At 38.8% G+C, this 26,711-nt stretch overlaps 1 protein-coding gene across 6 annotated transcripts in view; it reads left to right on the forward strand.

The window, feature by feature from the left end:
• EPS8 (EGFR pathway substrate 8, signaling adaptor) overlaps nt 1-26,711 on the forward strand; it is a 143,552-nt gene that overhangs the window by 3,342 nt on the left and 113,499 nt on the right. The window lies entirely within an intron of this gene.

The raw sequence follows: 26,711 nt of genomic DNA on the forward strand, positions 1-26,711 counted from the left end.
TCTATAAGTCAGCTACAAAAGTTGCTTACATGGGAGAACATAAAAATTACTATTTTTGTTGTTAGCAACTGGAAATACTGAATCAGCATTGCGTGTCCAGTCTCTATTCCATGGAGCACCCATGGAAATGCTGCAACCCTTGCCTTCTGAGAAGAGGCCTCTCCTAGGCCAGGCTTGAAATGAGTTTGTATCCTCTCAGCGAGCAGTGGGATTTCCAAAGAGCTTACAGGTTTTCCAAGGTGTAAGGGAGATGCAGCCTATCTCCTCTTGATTCACAGTTCACAGTGAGTGTAGCATTATTAGCATACAGGTATTATCAGGTAATGAGATACTGTGCTCAAGGCTCCAGGTTGCAGCTGCTGGTTGCTTTTAATGGGAGAGTCTACTGTGGAGATATAAGTGGCTTAGGACTGTAATTGTCAATACAAGCTGACTTGTATTGTCAAACACTCATAATGGCTGCAGTATTGAGTTATGCCTTCTCATAGCTCAGAATGTGTGTTTCTGGTTTCATATAATTTTGAAAGCAGTGAAAGCATCCCATTAGATTTATTTGGAGGGAGGTAACACCTCACAAGCAACAACACCCAGTAGTGATTAGGTGCTGAGTTATTTATAACAGTAATAGAGAGGGCAGGATTAATCTAAAGTTACTTCTGCTGTGAAATGCACGGATGGAAAAAAGATACAGAAGTTGTGCACTTGGTGACAACTAAATTATTAAAATATAGTTTATTTTCTTTCTGTCAGTAGTCCAGCTGTAGATGGAAAATCGGTCACATTAACTGCTGTGTTGTTTTGTCCTGTGTGTGCAAATTTATTAAAATCTGGTCTCTGAAGTCAAATAATTGAGGCCCTGAGGCTCAAAATAGATCAAATATATAAAAACCTCTAAGTTACTGTGGTGAGATAAGAGAAAACTTGAAGTCCACACGATGAAGACTGCACGGATAGATTGTTTGCTAACTCTGATTTCAGAGTCTGCCACTTGTTGCTCTTACCCTCCTAATTACAGTTCCTCCCTCTCTTCTTTAATGGTACATGACTGGTCCACGGTGTGAGATTTTCTCGAAGACACAGCTTTTAGCTGTGCCAGACAGAAAACGGAAGTCGTTTGGTGTGTGACCCATCCAGACTTCTGTGAAGTGGGGCTGATGGCCAGAAATAAGAGACTTAACATGTCTTAGCTGTGGTGCTTATGGTGCAGTGTGAGTGGCCTGATCCTTGTGTCTCCATTCAAAAGTAATCAGAAAGTTGCTTTTGCTTGTGTGTGTGTTTTCTGCATGTGGATAAGTCTGTTTCTTACATTTCATTTGAAACCAGGGTTTCTTCTTGCTTTCTCACTTAACAGCATCTGGTTCTGTGTGCCCTTTGTCCATGGGGTTTCAGAGTTTCCATCATTCTAGTCCTGAGCTGGATTTCCAAGGAGGCTAATCAACAGCTCATGGTTAGAAGGCTTTTCACTGATGTTGTGTACAGAGAGCAGTGTGATGCCTGAAATACCCTTTTTTCTGATGGTAAGGCCATACTTAACATAATACCTATTAAATTAACAGTGCAGTTAGTGTGTTTTTCAATGTGAAAACTTGATATATGAGACTCACTTCTTGTTCTCAGTATTAATTCTCTAATTTTTCCAGTGTTAAATTATTTGCATTACCAGAAACTAGAATTCCTGCTTTTGGAATCTATATCTGGTACTGTTTTATCTTAACTCCAGAGCTGGATTCTGATTTATCCAACAATTTATTTGTCCAACACACTGAATTTCTCAGTTTTGTACAGATCTTGGTTTAACTCTGATACTTAGGAATTTCAGTTTTCTACCCTGGATCCCAAGTTAGATGAAGGCTGTCATCTGAATTTTACATTTTGCTGGGAATTTCTCTCCATGGTGCCCATGGAGGAACTTAGGTATAAAGTTATAGAAAGTTTTATCTAAGTTAGTGAGACTGTCTGGGGTGTGTGTAGAAAACATTTGCATAACTGTTTATAAAACAGAGCTCTTCAGTCACTGAAATGGAATGTTAAGGTGTCTTTTATAGCTCTTGATACTCAGAGATCCTGCATAATTCTGCTTGTTCCCTGTCAAGGTTAGTCACAGCCTTCTTGGAAAGACCATGACAACGTGAGAAGAAACAACTTTCCCATCTGTTTTGTGGGGAGGCCTTTTTTTTATTTTTTTGTATCTAATTGCGTGTCATGGACACTGGGGGGATAAAAAATGAATCACAAATGGAAATGTTGTTAGCATTAGCTTTTTAGGATCTGTTTTTATTTTGAACTGTGACCATGAGCCCATAATCACTAACACATGCCTTTGACTCTAATGTCAGTTTTAGTAAAATTTTTAAATATTAGTCAACTCAGGGCCTTGAATTGCTACCAGTTGAATGCTTCCAGTCCTTTCTTCCCTTCTCTCTCTATGCCACTGTCTCGGTAATTAAAGTTAGGCATGCTGTGAATCTCCACAGGGTTAAGATCTAACATGGAAATAGCAAGTTACAAATTACTTTCTTTGCATTTATTACCTTTGTCTCTTTGTGAATGGACTTCAACAACCTTATACATTCTGGATAGGCAAAGTTAGCAGAATGTGTAGCCTCAAAGGTTCAGAGTTAGTATTTTCCATGAAGTTACCAATTGCTATGGGATCTTCTGTTGTGTAGTTTACTGATGCATCTTCATTACTGTGGTGGTGTGACAGGGTATTCTACTTGCCTTTGTTCTTAAAGCCTCACTCACGTTGTCATTTTGACCAACCATGGAAACCACTATGCTCTCTGTAAAGCTACAGAGGAGAGGAAAGAAGAAAAGCAAAACAAAACAGTATAAAAACTCACGTGTAAAATGGTGAACATTTTGTTCTGTAATACTGAGAAACTTTTAAGTATTTCAACAGAATATTTAGAAAAAAAGTCACAAATTTCAAGAATGGTATCTGTTGAGGGTGGCTTGGTGTTATGAATGTTCAGTAACTAAAAATAGATTTTGTACAGATAACTTGATGTTTGTTTTGGGGAGAGGTTGATTTGCATTTTGATTGGTGGTTTTGGTTTTTTTTAAGAATGCATTGGTTTTAGATGAGTTAGAGGATTTATCTTTTAATAATCTAAAATGTTGCAGGTATATATTTTCTAGATTTTGCAGATTACTACTGCAGGTAAGGGAACGTCCTATTTCTTTCAAGATTTCCATGAGTGCAGAGGAGCTATGTTAGACTGACTTCATGGTGAAGCTGCCAGAGCTGGTTCCTGGGGCAGGGGGCTGGAGTTTGCAGTAGCTGCTGGATGCTACAGACTGAATCTACTGCAAGAGTTTTACTGTAAGCCCAAATGTCTGTAGCTCAGGAATGTTGTAACTGGAAAATGCAGGGATGCCTCCTGGGGATTTGAGTGTATTACTTTGATTTCTGCTCCTGCATGTAAAAGCATTTTTAAAGATTGACCAAGTAGAGAAACAGGCACCAGGATTGGTGCTTCTCCCATCAGTACTCCCTTCTCCTCCCGCTCACCTTCCAGAATTGTCTCAAGTGTAACTTGGAAGCTGAAAATGAGGTGTTAGCAGTACCTGTTTGTGGCTCATTACATGGGCCCAGATCATTAGGAAGCCGTGTGAAAGCATATCCCACCTTCCCAAAACAGCTGCTTAAATCTTGATCCAAAAATCATGGGAAATATATGAGATCACAGAAGTCCCTTTGCTTTTCAGTACTTGCAGATACCTGGTGATACACAAGATTACCCCAATTTTATCAATGTTTTAACTTCAAGTAGGCTTTCACGTTGTTATGATTAGTTCCCTTAATGCTCCTAGTGAATTGTATTTCACCTGAAACGTGAACTTTGCTTAATGAGCACTTTCTTTCATTCTGGGGTGGTTGAGAGGGCTTCATTCATCCCTCTGAATGCTCCTTTCATGAAGACTGAGGACTCTGCTCTTCATTCTCATGTACTCTTCCTTCTTCCGATGCTGCTGCTCTTTTTGCTTGAGTCCACAGTGTTTGAGGTGTTGTCTTCTCTATTTCCTGAGTCAAAGATCTCTTTGTTTATAGTGTAAAATATAATTTGGAGTAATTAGAATTGAGAAAGCTTTCATATTCTAATCCATAAGGGATTTAACACTTGGTGTTTTGGGGAGTTAGGTATCTGGTTAATGCAGGGATTTGATACAAGTTCAATGCCTGTGAGAATACATCATAAAAGTATTTTTGATTGCACAGTTCTATTACTCAGAGCATGTGACTGTGAGACCTTTGTACAAAGAGTGAGACATTAATCTCATACATTGAATTTTTCATGTAGCTGAGTGCATATGACAATGATTTAGCAAAGAGAATGCAGTAAAATTGAGTTACATGATGAAACGTTTGTGATATCAGGTTGTAATAAAATTCAACTTGATGTTCTTCTATGCAATTTTAAAAATTGCGTGGAAAAGTCAGTCATTTATATTTGTGTCTCTAAAGTAATTTTGAGCTTTGTATATGTCTTGAGAAGCCGGCGAGTGCATTATACTGCCTTCAGTTGGAGATATAAATATATATCTATGTTTTAAATTCAGAATTGGGTGCCAGGCTGTGTATTTAAATATATGTTTTCTTCCTCCATGTCATCTCAGATTCATGAAGTGGAATTACTTATTCTCTTCTCCACTTCTAGCATTATTTATTGCTTGGTGATTCTTCCTGTGCTCTCACAACCTTAGTGTAATGTTTCATCTTTGTTTCTTTCTCTTCCTGTATTCAAGGATGACTTGTCCAGGGATGAGGGCAGAGGGCTGGGAGTTAGGAGGGTGGAGTCTGTTTCTGTTTTAGCTGCAAACTTCGTTATGGGTAATAAATCCATGCTAACTCATAATTAGACTCTTGGTGCTATCACATAGAGAGGGCAGGACAGCGGAAGGAATCTGGACTTTGTACTTTAGTGTCCATTGGGTAAGTCAGTCCTGTGTGACGAATGTCCTATCTCTGCCAAGAAACAAACACAGCTTCTCCATTTCAGTCACAGTTTCTCGTCTTATGGCTGCTTTACTGCTGCAGTACTGCTGAATTTTGAGCTTACATTCAGCTTTGGTCTCAAATCCCCCTGTTCAGCCTGGCCCCTGGCTCAGCTCTGAATGTCTTCCTTCCTTCTTCACTTGCCTGAGTCATGTTTGTGCACCATCTTCCATGTTGTGGTCCATCCTACAGTTGAGTCTTGATATAACTTTAGTCTCCTGTTGGTTTTTTTCCCTTACTCACAAGTCAATTCTTTTCCCCCTTTTATGTCATTAGATTTTATTCCAATGTCTTCTGAAAAACATTTCAAATCTATTGATCTCAGTGGGGAATATTGTATGTGAAATTACATGGGTAGTCAAGTCTTTGTGGGTTAGGGTTTTATAAGTAAGGTCTTCTCTAAAGGCTTAATGCTGTGTATTTTGTCTAAGCAATAATTTTAAGCTCTTTTCAAGCAGTTCTGGAACTCAAGACCTTCATGGGAGGTGTTGGAGTGTGTAGGCTTTTGTTTTTCCTATGTGAGTGAGGTGTCTAACACACATAAAGTCTGTTCAATAAATGTCTTGCATGTTTATTCAGAAAGATACTCAATATATGGTGGAATTGTTCTTTTCTACTTAGGTTTTACAGTTTTTCTCACTTTTTATATGAAAGCTAAATGTCAACATGCAAGAAACAGAAGTGTTCATATGTTTCTTAACTAGTGACAGAGCAGAAGATTGAGAGCTATAAAATCTTTGTGGAGATTTCTTTTAAAAGATTAAAAAAACTAATAACAAAAAAAAAAGTCTATAACTGGGAAGGAATAAACCCTCTTCTGCAGCAGTGCAGCACTTACAGGTCCCAGGACTGAGAGGTAGTCTGTGCTGTGCAGTATTTCACCTGATGAGGAATGAGCTGACAGCACTTACATTCTTGACATTGGCATATAAAAGAAGATATCCTTTAGAGATGATTGACAATTGGTAGTATAGGAAAAGAAACATAGTATAAATCACAATTAGCCTTTAGGATTTTTTTATTTAAGGTCTGCTTTTGTAAAACATTCATGACTTAATGCTGAACTGTTTTTATTAATGTTCTTGTGCTTATCTCACATAACCAGCTTGTTAAAAGCGGATATGAACACTTTTTAAGCCTCTGGCTTATAAATTGTGAGAAAGAGAAAAGAAGATTGATTCCAACAGGCTTGGAGGTAGATTCATTTCTCTTCTAGTTTTCAAAATTAGAGGAGGAAGAATTAAACTGCACTCTTAGTGAGCCAGTCAGTTTCAGCCAGGTTGAAAATCATTGGAATGAGCTCTAATGTACAATGTAATTGTAAAAGCCTAACTTAAACTGAATGCAGAGGAATTCTGTTTTGGTAAATTGATGATAGTATCTCCAAGTTATTTCTGCCTGAAGTAATGAGTGTGAAAAAAATAATAACAAAGGAGCAGTGAGAGGGAATAATTATTTTGCTAATGTCTCCTGAGGATTGGAGAGGGCTACTCAGTCACATTATAAGAATATTGTGCTCATTGAACATGGGAGAGGATTGATAATAATTGTGCTTTGTAGAAAACTTCTCTGTTCTTTTTAGTATAAACATCTGAGATAAGATGGAAAAGTCTGGAAGAATGCAACATCATCTGTGAGTTCTTTCAGCATTCTTAGTTGCTTGTTATGAGATCTTGATTTTAACATTGGCAGACATTTCTGGTGGGTTTTGGGGGGTTCCAGTTTACTAAGTGGGGCAAACTCCCTATGGCAAGTAATCTGGGTCGAGTAGTATCTTAATATTTAGTAAAATGCTTATTTAAATTGCAAGGATATTTCCTAATAGCTTCTGGATTCATTCTAATTATGAAGACCTGAGTTAACATGTCAGAGAGATCATACAAATCTGGATCATGAGTGTCATGACTTCATAGTGTCTGTTCTGCAAGGACTTTTACAACAGAGATGATGCAAAGCAGGTAACTGATTCAGTCCTTTAGGATTATGTGTAAGCAAATTTTCAGACAACTTTGAACGGTATTAAACAATGAGAAGAAAAGACACCATCCCTTTTAAATTTTTTTAATGTTAAGGAAATCTTACCTTAAAAACAACCATCCAATGTACAACCACAAAGTTGTTCTGCATAGAAAAAGAAGCAGTTTAAACACACATAACCCTCAGGCCCATATGGAGGCAGTCCAAATGCTGCATGGTAGGTTTGGAAAAGGTTACTTTAGGTGCTCAAAATGTTTTCAGTACCCAAGTGAAAGACAAATCGTAGAATTGTATTAAAGCTGTTCTCTCTTTATTGTATGAGAGTGGTGACATCTCATTGTGGATAAAAGTCTGGAGTTTCTGAATAGCTGTAGGAAAGAGCAACTATTTTATGCTCTCTGTATACAGCAATTAGATAGGACTTTATTACTGTGTTATCCTAGACTGTAACATATTGTAGGGTGATGTCCCTGATAAGGCCTGATGGGTTGAGTGAAATGCCTCAGCCCCCCTGGAGAGATGCTCCAAGCAGAGGACAAAGGCTTTCAAACTGATAAGATTAACAAAAATGGAGTGTTAAGACATAGCATGGTCTTCTTTTAGGATATCTTCAAGGGCCCACTTCACCTCAGGGCATCATCATCACCTTCCCAATAGATTGACTTAGCCACACAAACCCGCGTGGAAGAAAAATAAAGGTATAAAAAGTGTTTGGAGTTTAAACTCCAGCAGAGGAGAGGGAAATATGCCAATGTCTCTGTGAGGGTAACTGCTGCAGCTCCTCTTGGAACAATGTAGGGGTGAGGAGACCGTGTGCTTTCTATTTTTTCTAACTTTACTTTTTTAACTTTACTTTCTTCCTTTCTCACTTTGATTCTTACTTTATAAGCATTTCTTTTACTAAATGTGTTTTGCTACCTTAATACTAATGACAGTAACTTGCTTCACACTTTGCTACTTTATATTGGTTATTGCTTTTTGCTTTGTTTATTTTGTAAGACCAGCTCTGTTTTGCTCTATAGTAACTTGCTTCACTTTCAAGGTGTAGTTTTTTTTCAACATGTATGTTGATAAGAAGCAGCTCTGCTCTTCCCTTTTGTTTTGTGTTACAGAGAGAGTGGTGTGCAAGATATTTTATTGTCTTATGTTATTGAGAGAGTGTCTGAATAAATGTTTTATGTGGCTGTGTTTTTAGTTAGTAGTTCTTTGTTGCTAGTTTCTGTCTGTCGTGAAAATGGGATACATTGCTGTATTGTAACTTGAGTTTAGTGTGTTTGTCTCTGTAGAATGTGTTTGTGCTGGTTTCTTTTGGGATCTTTTATTATCAATTAAATACAATCTTGCAGCTGAACGTTATCACCAGCAAAGCAGAATCCACAATAACTGTCACATATTTGTATTAATAAATGTTATTTTTGGAGCTGTTGTGAGAAAAGTTCTTTTTTGGCTTAAGTGTGGCTTCACATTAGAAGTCAGAATCCCTTCCAACCTGTGGACTGTCAGTTAAAAACCAGACAGTGTTGGGGAACATAAGGCTCTGATTCTCTAGAAGTGCTTATTGCTAATAATTTTCTCCCTGGCTGAAGTGAAGCTTCACATTAGAGGTCAGAACCCCTTCCATCCTGTGTGCTGTCAGTTAAAAGACAGTGTTGGGTACATAAGGATCTGATTGTCTGGAAGCACTTACGGCTAATAACTTTTAATTAATACAGTTAAGACTAGAAATCTTTGCATTTCTGTCTCCCTCCTCCCTTTCACGTGACACATATAGTAGTATAATAGCTATCTCTTGACGTACTAAAAATCTGCCTCAGGGTTTATAATTTTAAGGCATAGTATGAAGTGCTGTTTTAATAAGGTTTGATCCTTACACATTTTAAGTGCACAGAAATGTGTGTGTTGAAACCCTGCTAATCCTTCATTTGCACAAAGTCTGACTCTTTCCGTGTCAAGGAATTAATGGTGTTCTTCAGTGAGATCTTGCATTACTAGATAGTAATTATTTTTATAAGAAATTCTACACTGCATTTGATAGTGCTTTATGAATTATCATAATAAATAAAATGAAATTGCTGTTGTCAAAACATATGAGCAAAGTAATCTGATTCTTATTGTTTTTATATTCAGTGGCTCATGGAGTTAAGTGATATCCAGTGAACTTCTAGGCTGTTCCTACAAGCTGGTGAGCTTTGCTATGTTGTGTTGATTTGCTTGTACTTGTGACAAGTTAAACAATGGTGTAGCTGACAAGGAAAAGCTCCATTGAGGAGATGACAACACATCTCTCCTCTACTTCCTCCTTTGGCCATGTACTTGAAAAAGGAGCAAAAAGGCAAGATGTATATTGGTTCACTTAATGAATTCAGGTCCTCATCTGACCCGTGATGATGTGACCTCTGGCAATTATTGTATGGTAATAGGCTTTGAACTAAATCATCGGAGGAGTGCCTACAGCAGACATGTCAGGGCAGTGCAGACATATAAAGCTGATTTTAGTTGTACTCTCCCACTACCAGAAGCAGGTTCCAATTGCATGGGACACGGTGGTCTCCAGGCCTCTTGGCTGACGATAGAAGTCCTTGTTGCTGTGGCTAAATGGGTCCAGTACCCGAACCTGGGAATAATGTCTTTACTGTAGACACGTCCTCTGTCTGTGTGCTTCATGGAATTCTGCACCTAGCTAAAGCAGGCCATACAGAAGATGGTGTAAGTTACATCATTTGTTTTTCAGGTGGATAGAGTCAATGCTATTCAATTTTGGAGTATCTACCTAGGATTTTTCCTTTGGTTTATTACAAATACTTCTATGGTCAGAGTTCTTTCAGCCAGTGACTGAAGGCAGTCAATTTCAAGAGAAGGTTATTATTTAAACATTGTGTCTATTTTTAAGTCAGAGAATCTATAAAACCTGTTTAAAGCCACAAGAGTTCATTACATCATCTAGTTTGACCTCCAGCGTGTATGAAGGAGGTGAGTTTCTGCCCTTCTTTTTCTGGTAGAAAAATATTTATCAAGTTTTCTTGTCCTTCTCCTCAGGAGAAGATAGACATAGTAATTTAAACTAACTGTCCCTGGCAAACATTGGCATTTTTCACAGGTGCATTAGTGAATTTTCAGTTCTGTGTCTGAATCATGTGAATGCCAGTATGTGATGCAACCCTCTAGAAGTTAGCATTTGTGTGTGTATGTGTGTGTGTATATATTTGTATATATATTTTTTTTTCCAAATGGCAAATGCAATCCAGATTTCCTCTTCTAGATCTAGACCTTTTCCCCAAAAGGCTGATAGACTACAAGCAGCTGATCCTGGAGTCTCTTATTTCTTTCTCTTCATGCTTCCTTGTATGAATTGTGTAAACTCAAATCACTTTCTGAACTACTGTAACCTTCTCTGCATAGTAATGTTTTGCTAACTTGGCAGATAGAGCCACTTCTCTGCGAAGTAGTTTGTAAGAGTTAAAAGTTATATTACCCTGGGTGGGGGTAATCCATGGAAGTGTTGGGGAAGTTCTTGTGTAGGTTTACTTTGACTTTTGAGAGATTTGGGGCCTTCCTACCACCTAGACCATGGAGCCGGTGCTGTACAGAGACTGGCATGTCCAGATGCATGCTGTGCTAGTACTTCCAGTAATGCCAGTAATAATGCTTTTTCTTTATGGCCATATCTCCCTTAGGTCTTCCACTAAACAAGATTTGCAGATGGCACTTTAGGGAATTCAGTAAATTGAGTTCAAAAATTGGATTTGTGTGGGAATGTGTCACAAGTCATGCAAGTCCTCCTTGATTTTAAAACCTCCCTCACAGAGTTTCAGTGCAGTGACTTCTTTAGGATGTACAGAAAAGTGCATGGTAATTTTACAGATGGCAGTTAAATGCCTCCCCGACGCCCGATCCCATCAGATCTCGGAAGCTAATCAGGATCAGCCCCGGGTAGTACTTGGATGGGAGACCTCCTGGGAATACCGGGGCTGTAGGTTCTAGTCCTGAGGACTTCGCTGTCACCATCCAAGCTCGCTCGGCCGTGGCAGATGAACCTTAAGAGTTAAAGGGTGGGGCCAGTTCCGTGCACCCTGTGCCTCACCTAAAAAATCCACTGTGCAGGTTCGAAGGACACACCCAGGTGGGGAGAGCCCTTCCCACATCTTCGTTTGCGAAGCCTCGCCATACATACAAACATACAATTTTACAGATGGCTTTGGTCTCTTTATGCGCCCTGCATGGGACTCCTGCTCCCAGTAATGAGGAAATGTTCTGAGGGAGTGTGCTTGCCATGATGACATAAAATAACAGAGACTTCCAGTTATTCCCCAGTTCTTAGCCTGTGATAGATGTGTGCCTTCAGGGATCAACTGACCTTAAAAATGATGCAGCTCTGGAGCTTGGGGTCATTTTTGTTGTACAAAATATTTTTTAATAGGCATTGGGGTGGTGATAGTGCACTTACTGATTAGAAACTGTATGTGATTAGCATTCTCAGTCTGAGTGTGTGCTCTCAACTTTAGACACATAGTCTCCCTAGAGCTCCTAGAAATGCACTGAGTTATTGGTCTGGCAGAAAAAAAGAAGAGGGCTTTTGCCCTCCCTTTTTCCTCATTTATGCCTTTAAGACAATGTGTGTACATATTACATGCAGATAATTTTTCAACTTTCTTTGCAGTTTTACAACAGCTATGTATTTTGTTTTCATCTAGATCCAGTGTCTTTCCAGCAAACCCACATCTCATAATGTATATATTGTATGTAATGTCTGTTCTGCTGTCTTCTGCAGTTGCTGTGTTCTCTACAATGATACAGCTCATGTATTGTGAATCTGATGGCACACGGGCTCTGGTGCATGGTAGTACTCAAATGTTTGTGCCTTAGCAAAAAGTCTTCTCCCCTTTCACTGGATGGAGAGAAATCTGTAGTTTCAAAACTTACCAAGAATTGCCTAAGACTTTAAATTTACCAGTTCAGCCCATTTGGAAATGTTCAGGGATAAATCATGGTAGCGATGTTCGTGAAGGAGTTACCTCAATTGTGGGTAAGAGTGTTGTGGCAGGGTCAGAACCTTGATCTCTAAATGCCTATTTGTTCCACTGATATTAATGGAACAAATTGCCTGTCTACCTGTTTAACTTAAATCATTGTGAGATTGAGGCTCAAAAATCTCAAATTAAAAAACCAACATCCCACAACAAAACAATAAACCAACCCCCAAGAAAATTTGTGTGCTTGTTTTATTAATAGAAAGGGAGATCATTTGGAAACAATTTAAAATAATTTGTCACCATTCTTGTAATTTTTTTCTGTCCCCATCCTACTGTGAGACACATCTTCTATTTGAAATGTGTACTATTTTAAACGAGCATTATGTTTTCATGAAAACTCTGCTGGGCAATATCGAACTCCAGACTTAAAAAGCAAATAAACAAAGAGAAACCCTCTGTTTATCTGAGATGAGAGGACTGTTTTTAAAAGAAGGAGAGAAAGAGGATCTAAAACAGCCTAATGGTCTGTTTTGTCTCTCTTTAATGTTCCTTAATGTTCTTCTGCAGTCCTCAGGAATTACACTGTCTCATTGGTATGTCACTGGGGTATGTGCTACAAAGAAATCTTAAAATGCTGCTATCTTGAGACGGCATGGTGAAGAGAGGCAGAAAGTGCTGCAATATGTTGTTTGATGCATGCTGATTCTGATTTTACTCTGTTCAGCTGTAGGTTTCAGATGAGAGGTGGACATTCAAAATTGATGTAAATGCTTAATGACGGGTGATGTCTCTTAGATGCTACCTGTGCCCTACTGAACTAAATTTGAGGACTAACATCTTTTTTAGGGGGCTGTTAATTTTATACATAGCTGAGATCTCTCTGTGTGCAAGGTTGGCTCTTTGGGATTTCTAATGCATTAAATTTGGCAGCTCATCCCCGATTTTACTTGCCATTGTCTAAAACAAATCTAAGAAGCTTACTACTGTAAACTGTCTAACCTCTTCCTCTATTGAAATCCATCGCAATTTCCAGCCAGTTGTTAGGCTGAAGAATCAGTTGTCATGTTTGAGTATTGGCATTGTAGAGGTGGGTGTATTAGCAGTGGTAAGTGATGTGGAAGTGAAGAAGTGGGGGCTGTTGACTGGGGAATGAGCAAAATAGTATTGTATGGGGGCTTACTTCACCTCCACTAAAAACTTAACGATCTGACTGTTGAGAGCTAGGAGAGCTTCCAGGGTGCCCTGTCACAAGGCACTTCAGTTTGTTTTCACTTCATTTTTTAGCTAGACTTATCCCTGTGAAGGCTAACAGTTAAATGGGAAATTAAATTGACATTGTTAATTTTTTTGCCTATGACCCCTAGGTTTTTCATAGCATATGGATGGAGGGTTTGTTTCCACATATTTTTACAGTGTCCAGATCTTTTGTGCTGGCTGCAGACCTCTATTGCCAACTACTAGACAGTGAAAGCCAAAATGAGTGCCCTGACCACCCTTGAAAATGAAACCCCCAACGATGGTACCAGGTGAGCCTGTGACAATGGTAGCAAACAGTGGTCTGGAGTGGGGATGTCAGTGCTGCCACTCGGGGGAAACAAGAGCTTGTAGCTATTATCCTTTTTTATCATAGTTCAGTCCGCTAAGTCTTGTGAAAACAATAAACTGGCTCACCTCCAGTACTGTGATTTTTATCTTGAATTAATAATAAGTTGTCTTTTCTCACAAAGGCTAGTGCTTTTGTTTGAAAGTAAAATTGCTTTATCTTCTTGAGGATTCTAACATGTTAGTTAGTACACTAAATATGGTGGGATTATTTTGATAATAATCCTTGTGCTATCAGACACTTCGATCTGCCCTGGATTTTAATGAGTCATTCAAAAGCAGAGCTCTAGTTTAACAGTCTGACTATGATGCTCTCTCTCAAATCAGTTACCATTTTGAGAATGACATCTGAGTCTGCCTATGTTTCTGCATGACTGGAAACTGTCACTACTCATTTAAACTTACTAGTGCTGGAAATGGATATGCTGGTTCATCTAGAGGGGATGAAACATGAGGCACCAGCATTCAAATTTAAATGTTGTTCCCCTGAGTAAAGGAAGAGGTGACTGTAGTGATGAGGGCTTGGACTAGGCAGGGGTGAGAGCTGCTTTGCAGCTCAAAGACGTGTTGCGTGCTTTACCTACTGGTTGTTAAGAGCAGGTTGTGGCAGTTTTTTGACAATTCAAGAAAATAGTGTGCTCTAAGATAAAAGTTTCATCAGAGGATACAAAGAAGATTATACTGTGGAATGCTGAAGATTATTATGCTGTGGAATGCAGGAGATTATACTGTGGAAGACACTAAATTTTTCTCTCAAGAGGAACCTAAGTTGGGGATGCTCTTTTTTGGAGGAGGAAAGAGCATTTGAGAAATTAGACTTTTAAGAAAGCAGGTGCAAAGCTCTGGCTCTAAGCCAAGCTTCTGTAATAGCTCTTGAGAGTCCTCACAGACACTGAAGGTATGCAAAATGATTCTTAAAAATACAGACCTGGGAAATGAAGGCCATGACCCTCCATCTATCTTTCAAGGACCCGAAACCCTCAGGATATGTGAGCATTGCTGGCATGGTCCCTTTTCTCATCTAAAGGGCTGTGAGCCAAAAGAGTGGAAAGACAAAAGGAATCCCTGTGTGACTTCAGCTGTGATTGGCCCTTAACTCTGCATTGAAGCTGCTGGTCTTACAAGGCTGTGGTGTGCAAACCTGCATAGTTTAATTTCTTCATTATTCTCCCACTTCATTATATCTAAGTATATTCCCAGTACAGAGATTATTTTCCCCTACCTCTTCTCTCATTCCTATGCCTAAATACAAACCCAGAGCTTGCTTGTAATAGGAGTCTTTTGAATGACAGTACCTTCACCATTTGAGACTAGTGGTGTGCTAAAATGTTCAACTGACATTTCAGAAACTTAAAACTGACCTGACAAAGTGTGGTTTATTTTTAATTTTTTTCTTTCTTTTTCCGCCCTCTTTCCCTTCTTACAGGAAGTTGTAGATGTGTCACAATTTTGGTGCTGATAGAGAGTTGCAAAGGTGACTTTCAAGGGTGATGGGAATGGTTAGGACAGACTAGATGTTACTAATGGATTTGTGATTTCCATACTACCTCTGAATAACCCATTTATTTCTCTGAAAACAAACTAAGAGTTGTGACTGTCGGCTTAACCACCAGCTATTTTAAGGTAAGCTTACAGTTCTGCCAACCTCTGATGCAATGGCTTGGAGGCTCTTTCTTGACAGATAATAATATTGGGAGGAAAAGGAAGTTTTGCAAACCTTAAACTTCCTGAAGAAAAAAGGCTGTCAAGATTCCTTTGAAAAAAATTAAAAACAAAACAAAAAAATTCAGTGAGTCATAATTTACAGGAACATCAACTTGTTTTTCTGTGATAACAAGATATAATTTTTTTCTCATTTATGCCAAAGGAAGGCAAACTTTGCCAGCTTTTTCACTTCTGCTACACTTCAGTGTTGCAATTACATTTTACGGAAATAGTATGCAATTTCATTCATCAATAAAATGAGGATGCTTCTGAATAATTAATAGAATCTTTTCATGACAGGTTTAAATGTTGAATAAGCGCAAATGAGGAATCAGTTGGAAAAAAGTAGGAGGAATTTCGAAAAGGCAGTATAAATAACCATATTGGACATTTGCAGAAATGCTTATAAAGGAAAGCCATTTCCATTGTAGCAAGTAGTCTGCAGCTTACTGTTTTGGAAGAGAATGCTGCTTCAATTGACAAAATTGATTTCTATAGCATAGTGGTGAGACTGGCTCAGACTAAAACTGAAACATTCTCTTATCAAAGTACTAATGCTAATTAGTGAATGAAAGATATCCGATTTGAGTAGAGGTATGTTTCCTATATGAAGTAATGACCTGATCTTAAAGAAGAGTCTTTCCTTATCAGCCTTTGAGGTATTGCACTAGGCATTGCACATTTTTACAACTCTTATGCTAAATAACATTTCTAAAGGATATGCTTTCGTTTAACTGAGGTGTGCTAAATGTCAGATTTTAAGCTCATGGAGACCATCCTGTTCTCTCTTTCTTTTCCCGTTCATAACTCATTGGATTCTTACTTTTGAATACCTGTTGTGTATAGGTTTTTATTTTCTCAAGACCTACTGGGGGAAAAAAATGGGTTTATGATCTTAAGTAAAATATTTTTGTTCATTTTGTTTTGGTTTTTTTTTTCAGTCACTTAAAATAGCACTATATCAATAGTTACCTTGGGCATTTTGTTCTCGCAGTTGCAGCAGTGTGGAGCATCAGAAATCTGGTTTGTCCTGGACCTTGAAAGGAAAGTTGCTATGGTAACTGGTCACTGGATATCCCATTTGGGACATGAGTTAGGTGTGCACACTTCATTTAATTTTCTAATAGTCCTCTGCAGATGTGTTAAGTGTGTGAACTCCAATAAAACATCTTTGGTGTACTAAGAAAAAGGAATCCCTTCCTCTGTCTCTGCCTCCTTGTTGCTACTGCCTGTTTGTGATTACCTTCTCACTCTGGTGCTGAGTGAGCAACTGGAGCTGCTGCTCCGGAGTTTCCCAGGTGCTAATAGGCAGGGATGAAGTGTCTGGCCCAAGCTGCTGATCTCTGGTCCTATGGCTCTGTCTTCATCAGGGCAGTGGTTGTGGGAAGGGGATGCTGCAGGAGCTGAGCACAATGCTCAACACTGAGCAGAACTGATGCCGGGGCTGAGCAGGTACTGTCTGCACTGCTGGGTTTCTGCTCCTGAAAATCTCTCTTCCCCATGTTTAAAGCAGCTGGCCTCCTATACCCTGCCAAGGCATTGTTTCCTTCAGAAGCCCCACACAGGTAAGAGCTTGCCTTCAAAGGTAGTGCCTCAGAGGCTGGACCCTGTCCAGAGCAGTTCAAGCATCTCCTTTTCATCACCCCTTTCCTAAGAAGATAACAAGAGCAGAAAGGGCTGCATATGAACTTAAAGGAAAGAAGGAAATCTTGATGGGGATGAAATGTAAGGATCCATTGTGTAAATATTTTTACATTATCTAGTAAGATTAGTGCTCTCTTCTTTGATTTCTATGCTTTTTTTGCCAAACTCTAGTCAAAAGAGATTTTTTAAGAAGCCAGCGTCTCCCACATGCAAGAATGTGATGGCTGCTCTCTTTTTTTCTTCTGTGTAAGATGTTCTCTCTTATTTTGGGTGATGGTTTAGCACTCCTTCTGTGGTAAGGCAGTGGGCCAACCCTGTTGGTGCCCCCAAGCACTCAACGGAGCAAAGCACAGTCTGGATCACAGATGATGAGCTGGGTGCCTCTCGGAGTTTGCTGCTGGATTGAATTATGGTGTTGGGTTTGGGTTTCTTTTCAGTCTAGCTGAGGGGTTTAGCACCACATGTGAGCTGTTTGTAGACAGCAGTGGGTCTCACGTTCTGCAGTACATTTGGATGAGGGAGAAGAGAGGCTGGGAGGGATGACAACCCCTGCTGTTTGTGTACTTCATGTGCACATTCGGTTGAGATACACCTGGACTAATTAATAATGCCAAAAATTCTCTGTGAGAGTCTCTCTCACCGTGGTCAGGTCCTGCTAGCTTCATACATTCAACTTTTGTAATTTTTTGTTAGGCTTGTCATATGCCTGTAACTTTATTCAGTTCCAACAGTAAGCTTCCTGTTGCCTGCTTCTCATCCTCAGCTGATTTGCCTTAATGAGTGATGGCTGTGGTGCCTTTGGGGTAAAAATAAAGAACAGATGAGTCTTGAGCCCAAACTGACTTTGAACCCTGATTGTGGTGGGGTTTCCTTGACGTTGTGGTAAGTAAGAGGCCCTTTTCCCAGTTCAGGAGGTGGAAAACTCTATAGCTTCCATTTGACAGGATATTACAGGGTGGCAATTCTTTTTTTTTTTTTTTTTCCCAAGAAGCACAGGAGAGAATCAAGTTCTCAACTAATACTGCCAGTTCTTCTTTGCCCTTGAAGAATATTCCTATACAGGTTTTGGGGGTTATTTTTGATTTGGTTTGTTGTGGGGTTGGTGGTGATTTTTTCATACCAGTTTTAGTAAACAAGTTGAACTTGCTCAAGGCTAGAGATACAAAAAAATTCAGGGTGGTGACTTGAGATTTATGCTGAAGCATGTTTGCAGAAAAGCTCTGTTACCAGCTTGGAAGCCATAGGTAATTTGCTCTCTGTAAGTCTCCTTGAAGAGGAGGCAAATGTAAAGTATTTAAAAAAATAAAGCTCATGGCTGACTTTCTGCCTGTCCTAGAGGTGGAGGAGAGGGAGTTATTGTGCATGTCCACAAGTTTTTTTTTTTTGTTCTTGTTTATAGTGTTGGATAGTTGGGAGTGGGGTGATACTTTACATAGTTATAATTAGAAATCTGTTGTTGATGCTTTGCATCTTAGTCCTGACTTGAATGCAGGTAACTATTCAGTTTTGTAGAACAGGTATAATTTATACCTCCAGGGCACTGATAAGTGTGTAAGGCCTCAGATATTTGCCTTCCCTCATGCAAATTTACTGAAAAACATTTGTCCAACTCCCTCCTTGTTATGCTTTGTTTTATGTTTTGTTTAACCTGGAACATAATGAAGTGAAACATGAAATTAGTAACAGCTTGCAAAGGGGGAAAATAGGTAATACAGACTGTTTAGTATCGATCTTTTCTTCATTGTTGGGCACAAGCTAAATAGGGAGCTCCTGCATCTCCTTCTGTGTCCCACTGTTTTCCCTGGGAAGTGCTCAGCTGGTCTTTGAGGTTTGGGCGAGACATTCTCCTGTAGGCTGTGATAGATAAATGTAATTTTCAGCACCTGTATTACAAGGAAATTCACCGTGAAAATAGTATTGGAAACTGTCAAATCACAAAGGATTTGCAGATTTCTAAAAACCCCCAATATGCCAAGCTAAAGTTAGGTTTTTAGGAACTGTCCAAGCACTGATATATGGCAAAATAATTCTTTTCTTGCCTGGCTAGAGGACTGCCAGCTTTCACATTTTTAAGAAGAATCCACAGGTAACCTGAGTAACACATACTCATATCTCACTGGAACTTAAAAATTATGATTTACAGGACTGACAGACTCTTTGTTGTATCAATATTGAGTGGTTCCAGTGCAAATAAAAACACACTTCAAGTACCTAGAAAAGAATTAGACTGAAAAATAAGTCATATTTTTAATTTTCTGAATTGTTATGTCTCTGAGTAAATCTTGGACGCAAAACACTTTTATTTCCCTCAGGAAGACAGGGGATTATACATAACATCCTCATTTTCCTGTTACTGCAGTATTTTTACAGCTCAGTAGTAAGTATTTTTTTTAATCCATCAGTGCTCACTGTGTTGGTTTTGCCAATGCATGCAGTCATCATTTCTGGCAGTTTCATGGAAATCTGTAGTGTTCCTGGGACAAAGCTGTGCCGTACTATTGCTACTCACTGCCAGAGGAGGTATTTAAATTCCCAGCTACCTGTTGACAGCACTATGGTCAAAACTTTTTTCTTGGTCCCTTCTGCAGGCCTCCCACAATTGCCAGTATTGGTATAAATAATGAGTGGTTAAAAAAAAAATTACCAAGTGACTCTTAACTCCCTTTTCTATAAATATAGCTTCTTCCTGCCTATTTTCCCAGGAGAATTGGCTCTAATGTTGTTTGTTCTACAAACTATGAAGTGTATGTCTCATTACTTTCACAAGGCTAGATCAGGGAATCTTGTGAAGTCACTGGCCCAGTGTCTCAGTTTGAGGGGCAAAAACCAAAACGTTTACCCACAAGCGGAGGAGGGGGTTTCCTCCACATAATCACGCCACTCTTTATCAAATTTAAGAAAAGGAACTTTAATCAGACAATGCATACAAAAAGGATAACTGTTCTTTACTGATATATAATATGTAGGTATAGATATAACTGTGAACAGACCAGACCAAATTGCTTCCCCCAACACCACAAGAAAAAAACACAACAACAACGAAACCAGTAAGTTTCTTCCTGAAGAAAAGTTATAGGCAGTGTCTGTGTCACAACCCGGCTGGCTGCAGGGTGAGCTCCCAGATGAATTCTGTCTCTCCCTCTGTCTCTCGTCCCAAATGAAGAAGGAAAACTGGAAGTGGGGAACCGCCGCGTGTCCTGGAAAGCAGCTGTAACTTCTCTCTCCCAGGTCGCTGCCCCAGCCGGGGCGGGCAGGCCGTGATGCTGCAGGTGGCGGAGAGACTGGGACCCCCAAATGCAGAAACCAGAACAGCCGTGGCAAGGAGAAAAGAAGCGGCTCAGCAAGAAGCAACAGCAGCAGCAACGAGGAGCAGGAGAAAACCGGCTTCCCTCAGCAGCACACACCCCACTCCGCATTCAGCCGAGCTAGAAGTAAAAAAAAATGTCCCCAAACCCAAAAGGGACAACCTGCCCCCACCCAAGAAGAAGATGGTAGCAGTTAACTACCTCTTTCGTTAACTAATGGCATGGGCAGTAAGTGGCAGGGGAGAGAATTTACATAATAATTCCAAACTACAACACCCAGCATCACTACTAAGCAAATATTTACTGAGTTAATATATGGATGCTATAGATGATAAAACTTTGAGCTGTTACAAAGTACTTAGGTGTTTTTACATTGTAGGGGTAATGTGTCATCTCTCAGTGGAACAGCTGCCTTAGTCTCAAGTAGATGATGACGCACACAGACTGAATACTTTATCTTCATTCTAGTGCTGTACTTGGAGTCATCCTGCATCTACATTAATTTCCTATAAGGAAAGATTTAGAACTTTGAAATCCTGGCTTTGAGCATCATTCTTCTGAAATAATAAATTGGCATATACCCTTGCCATGTCATGGTTTGTTGAGGTCCTGAGGCAATATGTAGTGTAACAGAATAAGCAGTGCTCCAGTTAACACAATCATTTCTTATGTAGAGGGATGCATTTATGCCTTTCAAGACAAAGAATCTTTTCACTATGTGTCCAGCTATTCTCATAATTCTTTGTGGAGAATTACCACATATTTGTTTTTCTTTGAGTGGAGAAAGAATTTAGCATGTTCTTACTGAAAAGCCCAGTGTTTGAAGCTACATTTACACGAGGATTAACTTTATTAAAAGACTTGAAGGTCCCCGTGGAGTTCCCTGAGCCCAGTATTAAAAGTTTGAATTTTCAGCCTAAGATATTAATTATGTTTGTCCAATGCCTAGAGCACTAGTAAATCAAATTAATCTTAATTAAATTTAAGCCTGTGGTAGAAGGGAAAAAAAAAGAAAATTGTAATACTGTAGAGTTTAAAGCTTGAAAGGATAATCAGACAAGCAGTCTTAATTTTTCTGGTTAAAATGTAAATACATTTTACGTTCACATTTCTGTAAATACATTTTAAGTTACTCATTTTTAGACTGGAGAAGAACTCCTGTTCTTATGTCTTCCTGGGAAGAGTATTTTTCAGACCAGTAGGTTGAAAGCTCATTTGATAAAACCCATCTTATCATGCTAATCCTGTAAGTTATTTTGATGAAATTTGCAACTCTAATATTAGTATTAGAAACAAAATTCCTACATTGGATGTTTCAATATGCTCTAAAGAGAAAAAGCTAAAAGTGATAAAGGTGATAGCCACTTGTATGTGTGGGTTTTGTGTGTCTTCTCAAGTTGACTTAAATCTTCCATTTAAATCCTGTGCTAGGAATCCTTAGATGTGTGAGACCGTGCAGAATTACTTAATCTCCTAAGGATGTCTGCTTTTTAACAAAACAGATGCCAGTTCTGCATCTTGAGGTATATTTCTTGTTTCTGAGGAAAATTTTGCTTTTGATTTAAGTCTAGGAGAATCTTTTTAAATGTTTGTCCTCATCGGACTAATATTGCCCTCTATCAAAGCAACAAAACATCTCAATTTCTTATTCTGTAGGGTGTATTTAGTTTTCTTTCATATCTTCTTTTTGTGTCTCTTAAGAAAATTTGTGTACAAATAAACATAATTAGCTTTTTTTTTTTGGGTTGCTGTATTAGATTTCAATGTTCTAGAGCTGTGAAAGACAGTTTTGGTCAGTCTTTTAGGAACATTCTTGTTACAAGCTGTCATTTACTTCTTCCCCTGGGCCGTTCCTTCATCCATCTTGTTCTAAAACAATTCCTAGAAGCTTGCAGGAAGTTCTGCACAGGATGTGCTTGGCGTATTCCACTGACATAATTTACATGTTTTATAGGTTTGTGTTCTACCTGGGTAACCTGATGTATTTGATGTTTAAGAGTTTTTTGACATGGCCTGACATTGACAGCAGTGTTTTGATCCTCCTGGGAAGTGAAAGTGTTTTCTCTGGAGTATGATCTTGATGCATCAGGTTTCTCGCTCTTCTTTTTCATATGTACCTCCTGTGTACATCCTTCCTTTATTTTAACAGTCTTTATTTCATCCTGGCAAACAGAGGGAATCTGTGGATTTATTATTAAACTCCAGTAAGGGTGCACAAATTGTTTTGAAGTTAAAGACAAATGACACTACTTGGGCTGTGTAAATAATGCAGTTGGTTACCTGACATAATGGCAATACTTCTAGAGTTTCTCACCTCCTCACATCTCCCACAAACAACTGGTAAAGTTTAGCTTTCTGTTAAGCTGGTAACTGTTACTTTATTCATTAGGCTTAAAAAGGAGTGTCTCTGCTCTAGGGTCTTTGTAATGTTCCAAAAAAAAGAAATTTCCCAGGAGAGTTACCAGAATTTTCCTCTTTGGTGTAGATGAGTTTTGCCTTAGGAGAGGTTGAGAGGTCTGCTGAGCACCCAGCCACTCTCCTTGCTTTTGAGAGGCTTCTGAGCAGGTCACTGAGACCAGTTTTGTGACTAAGTTAGCGAGTCATAAAGTAGTTTGGGTTGGGAGGGACGTTTAAAGGCCATCTAGTCCACCCCCCTGCAATAAGCAGTGGCACCTGACCTTGAATGTTTCCAGGGATGGGGCATCCACCACCTCTCTGGGCAAGCACCTTCATTGTAAAAACTTCTTTCTTGTATCTAATCTAAATGGACATTGTTTTAGATTAAAACTGTAATCTCTTTTCCTATCACAACAGGCCCTGCTAAAAAGTTTGTCCCCAGTTTGTTATGCTGTGGTTTATTGGACTATCTAATAAAATGCAATGATACAAATGTTAACTTTAGTTAAAATCACAACATACACAGATATTCTGTGTTCACAGGCAAACTTGTGTGCTTAATAACAGTATAAGACCGAGGACTTGGTGGTTTGGTGACAGATTCCCACACTTCAGCTGAGCCGTGTTCTCGCTTCTGGTAGCACAAAAACTTGGTTCCCTTACTGCCCAACAGGCAGCTTCCTCTGCAGATCCCCAGGCACCAGAATTGTCCTACCCAGCGGGATATTGACAGATTTCTGCTCTGTGAAAGGAGAGAGATGGTGAAGAAGAAAAGAGATGAGAATTGTTTAGGAACTTTGTGAGTTTGCAGTAAACCTGCTCTGAACACAGGAAAAGCTTTCTCCTTTTTTTCCAAGCCTGGTAATACACATGTGCAAGATGTATTTTGTGGTACTCACATTGCCAGCCTTTCCATTACAAACTTGTATCTTATGTTTTGTATTTTGGCCCCAAGTTTATTGCTGTGTGGAAAGATGTGGCTTAACCTCTTTCCAGCTGCAGTGAACACTGTTTTTCACATTTTTCTTGAATTTGTTTACCAATTCAGGTTTTTAGCTTTTGTTTCATCACCATGAATGTAAAATTTTATGTCCCCGATTGCAAGTCTGAAAGTATCTTTTAGAGCAAAAAATATGAAGGTATTTTAAATGGTTAGAGCAGATTTCTGATTTTGTTTATCATTTCTCCCACAAGAACTCTGGTGGCAAGATTAAAATGATGAAACATTGGATTAGGAACTGTTTGTTCAGAGGGATTTTATGTTTGAGTGTGTTCAGCACTGGTAATGATAATACATAACTCTATGCAGTGAAAAAAACAATTAAAATACTTTGTTGATATTGGCAACACAAAATTTTAGGCATTTTTGGGAAACTTAAGGACTTTGACCTTTTTTTGCTTCTGGATGGGATACATAGAAGTCCCTTTTGGTTATGTAGAATTTTTAATGTCCTTATTCTGTTTGTTTTGTAGCAGTGTTGATTTAAGTTATTGTGCATTGGTCATAATTGCCAGGCAAAAAGCAGTGGGGAAATGCAAGAGATATACAGATTGATTAATACAGAACTAGGGAAAAGTATTCATATAATCATGGTTTGGGCAATTTTCAGGGAGGTAGAGCATTTTGCATGTTTGTTTTTACCAGTTAGCCCAGGATTAGGCTTTTTTTTCTGTTTGTGGTGTAAATCCTGCCCTTAGCCTACAGTGAGTGCTAATTAGACTTCTGTACTTACATGTGCAATGTTGCACAGTCAGTTCCTTATTAGTAAGTCAGATAAAAGCACAGATGAGATAATATAAGAAGGTCAAGAGAGTCTGGGATCAGATCAAGGACAAACATACTTGTTCCAAAATTGTAAAACAGAGGAAGAGAGATACTTAGAAAAGCTGGAAAGTATTTAAGCGTGAGGATTTCTGTTTTGTACACCCTTAACTTGCAGAAGGGCATTAGTGCAAGACATTACCAAAAGCATTACATTTTAATAGGCTTCAATAAAAGAAACATTAGCAAGAAAACCTTTATAGAGATGTGGTGGTTTTGTGTTGTTGGTCTGGTTTTTTTAAGAAGTCGAACCTTTCAGAAAGCTGTCTCCTAGCTTGGTGGGCTTTTTGTTTGAGGTTTTTTTTTTCTTTTTGTTTGTGTTGTTTTGGTTTTTTTGTTTTTGTTTTTTTTTTGTTTGTTTTTGTTTTGGTTTTTTTTGTTTTTTTTTTTTTTTTTGAATAGGAATTAGTAGTTGTGCTCTAGTGGGAGCATTGTAGATTCTTTGGAAGGAAGACAGTGGCCCTAAGAAAATTGCCACCTTGTCCTCGTTGCAGACTATTAGATTTCTAATTCTTCATTTGTCACAATAGCATGTTGCTTTTTTTGTTAAACCTCATAGTTGGCCTGAAAACATGTTTGCTCTCTTGCTCTCTCTTTTTTTTCTTTTTTTTTTCCCAGATGTATTACTAGACTAATAAAAGCTCCTACAAAACTTGCTTTTCATAGTGCATTGATTTTTAGGAAGATTTAACTTGGAATGTGATACAATGAAATACATTAAAATATAATAAACCATTAATTCATGAAGTAGAGATCATACAGAAAATGATGATGACTGCGGTCAGTACTAGTGATGGAGTAAATGAAAAAAGGTCATTAGCTGCAGAATTGTGTAACAGGTTGCTCTGAGTTAGAGTAGAAGCTTTGTGACTTTAATGGGCAATAACAGAAGAGATTAGAAAACATCACTTACAGTACAATGCTTTGATCCCAGGGGACTAGATGGACAGTTATGGTAACTGGAGATGAGTATAAAGGCATAGGTAAGAAATGATGTTTGAGAAAATGGGCAGATAAATTGAAAATTCTGGCATCGCCAGATGTCTTGATTATGTGCCAGTTTGTGACTCCGAGGGAGAGGGTGGAATGTACTCATGAAGCGTATCTGGTTTCTATAATTGAATATAAACAATGTGACTCTATGAATGAGTATGGGAAAACAAGTACAAGCTTGATAGAAGTTTTAGGTGTTTCAGAGGCCATGCTTATGGAGGCTCGGTCTTCTCCTGAGAAAAAAATTTAATGAATCCAAGTTTTGATATAACTGTAAAGCAACTTCTGATTATATCATGATGGGGAAACTCCCATTGCTCCTCAGCTACAGAGAGAAAATTATTGGCACACAAACTGATTTATTACTCCAGGCCATGCTCAAAATAACTTTTACTATGATAGTGGCCATAATGTGGTGGAATTCTGTAGGTATACTTTCCTTTGAGGAAGCCCCTGTACTTTCCTTTGAGGATGTTATTGCAAAGGGTTGCCTGAATTTGTGCTTTACTTAATAAACAGAAAATATTGAAGATATTTCTGATGATCAGCTTTGCAGTGTGGTAATGGTGCTAGGAAGGGCCAGATTCCTTAACCTATGAACTAATACTGTGCACTAATAAGTGCACAGTATTAAATTTTTAGCAGTCTGAACCAAACTTTGTCTTTCACCTTTTGGCCATGAGTTTTCTTCTTAAGTATCAAATTACTGACCATTCGTTCATGCTCCTCACCCATCCTTTTTGTGAATGGATTCCCTTTTTTCTGTCTTCCTTCTTTCACATCTTTAGAAGTCTCACACGGTCAGTGAGCTATAATGAATTAACACAAGGCAAAATAGACAATTTTTTCTAAACCAGCTTCTTTATTTTTTGAATTAAAGTCCAGATGCTGAGAATTCTGTGTAGTGTGTTTTGCCTTTCTGAAAAAGTGAGAGAGCCTGACTTTTCAGGCTACAGTGGAACAATTGCCTGGATTATTTCAGCTCTGATTTTACAAGAGAGCCAGCAAAGAAAGGGCTTGATAGCAGGCAGATGGGAATGTTAATTTTCTTTGCTACTGAGCACAGTGGACATTTTTGTAATCTCTAGTGCTGAGATACTCAAAGGATGGATGTTGTTTTACACTGACCTGTCCATACCCTCTGTTAGCCTTTTTCTGTGGAACGTCATGTGGGGTTTTTTAATCTTTTTTTTTAACCTTTGCTGAAGACAAAAACTGCTAGAAGAACCAGCACAGTTCCTTTTCACAGCCTGAGCACCTGTGCAAAAACATCCCCTTCTAAGCCAGTACTACGAGAG

Source organism: Pithys albifrons, chromosome 3 (assembly GCF_047495875.1).
Source record: "Pithys albifrons albifrons isolate INPA30051 chromosome 3, PitAlb_v1, whole genome shotgun sequence".
Taxonomy (NCBI): Eukaryota; Metazoa; Chordata; class Aves; order Passeriformes; family Thamnophilidae; genus Pithys; species Pithys albifrons.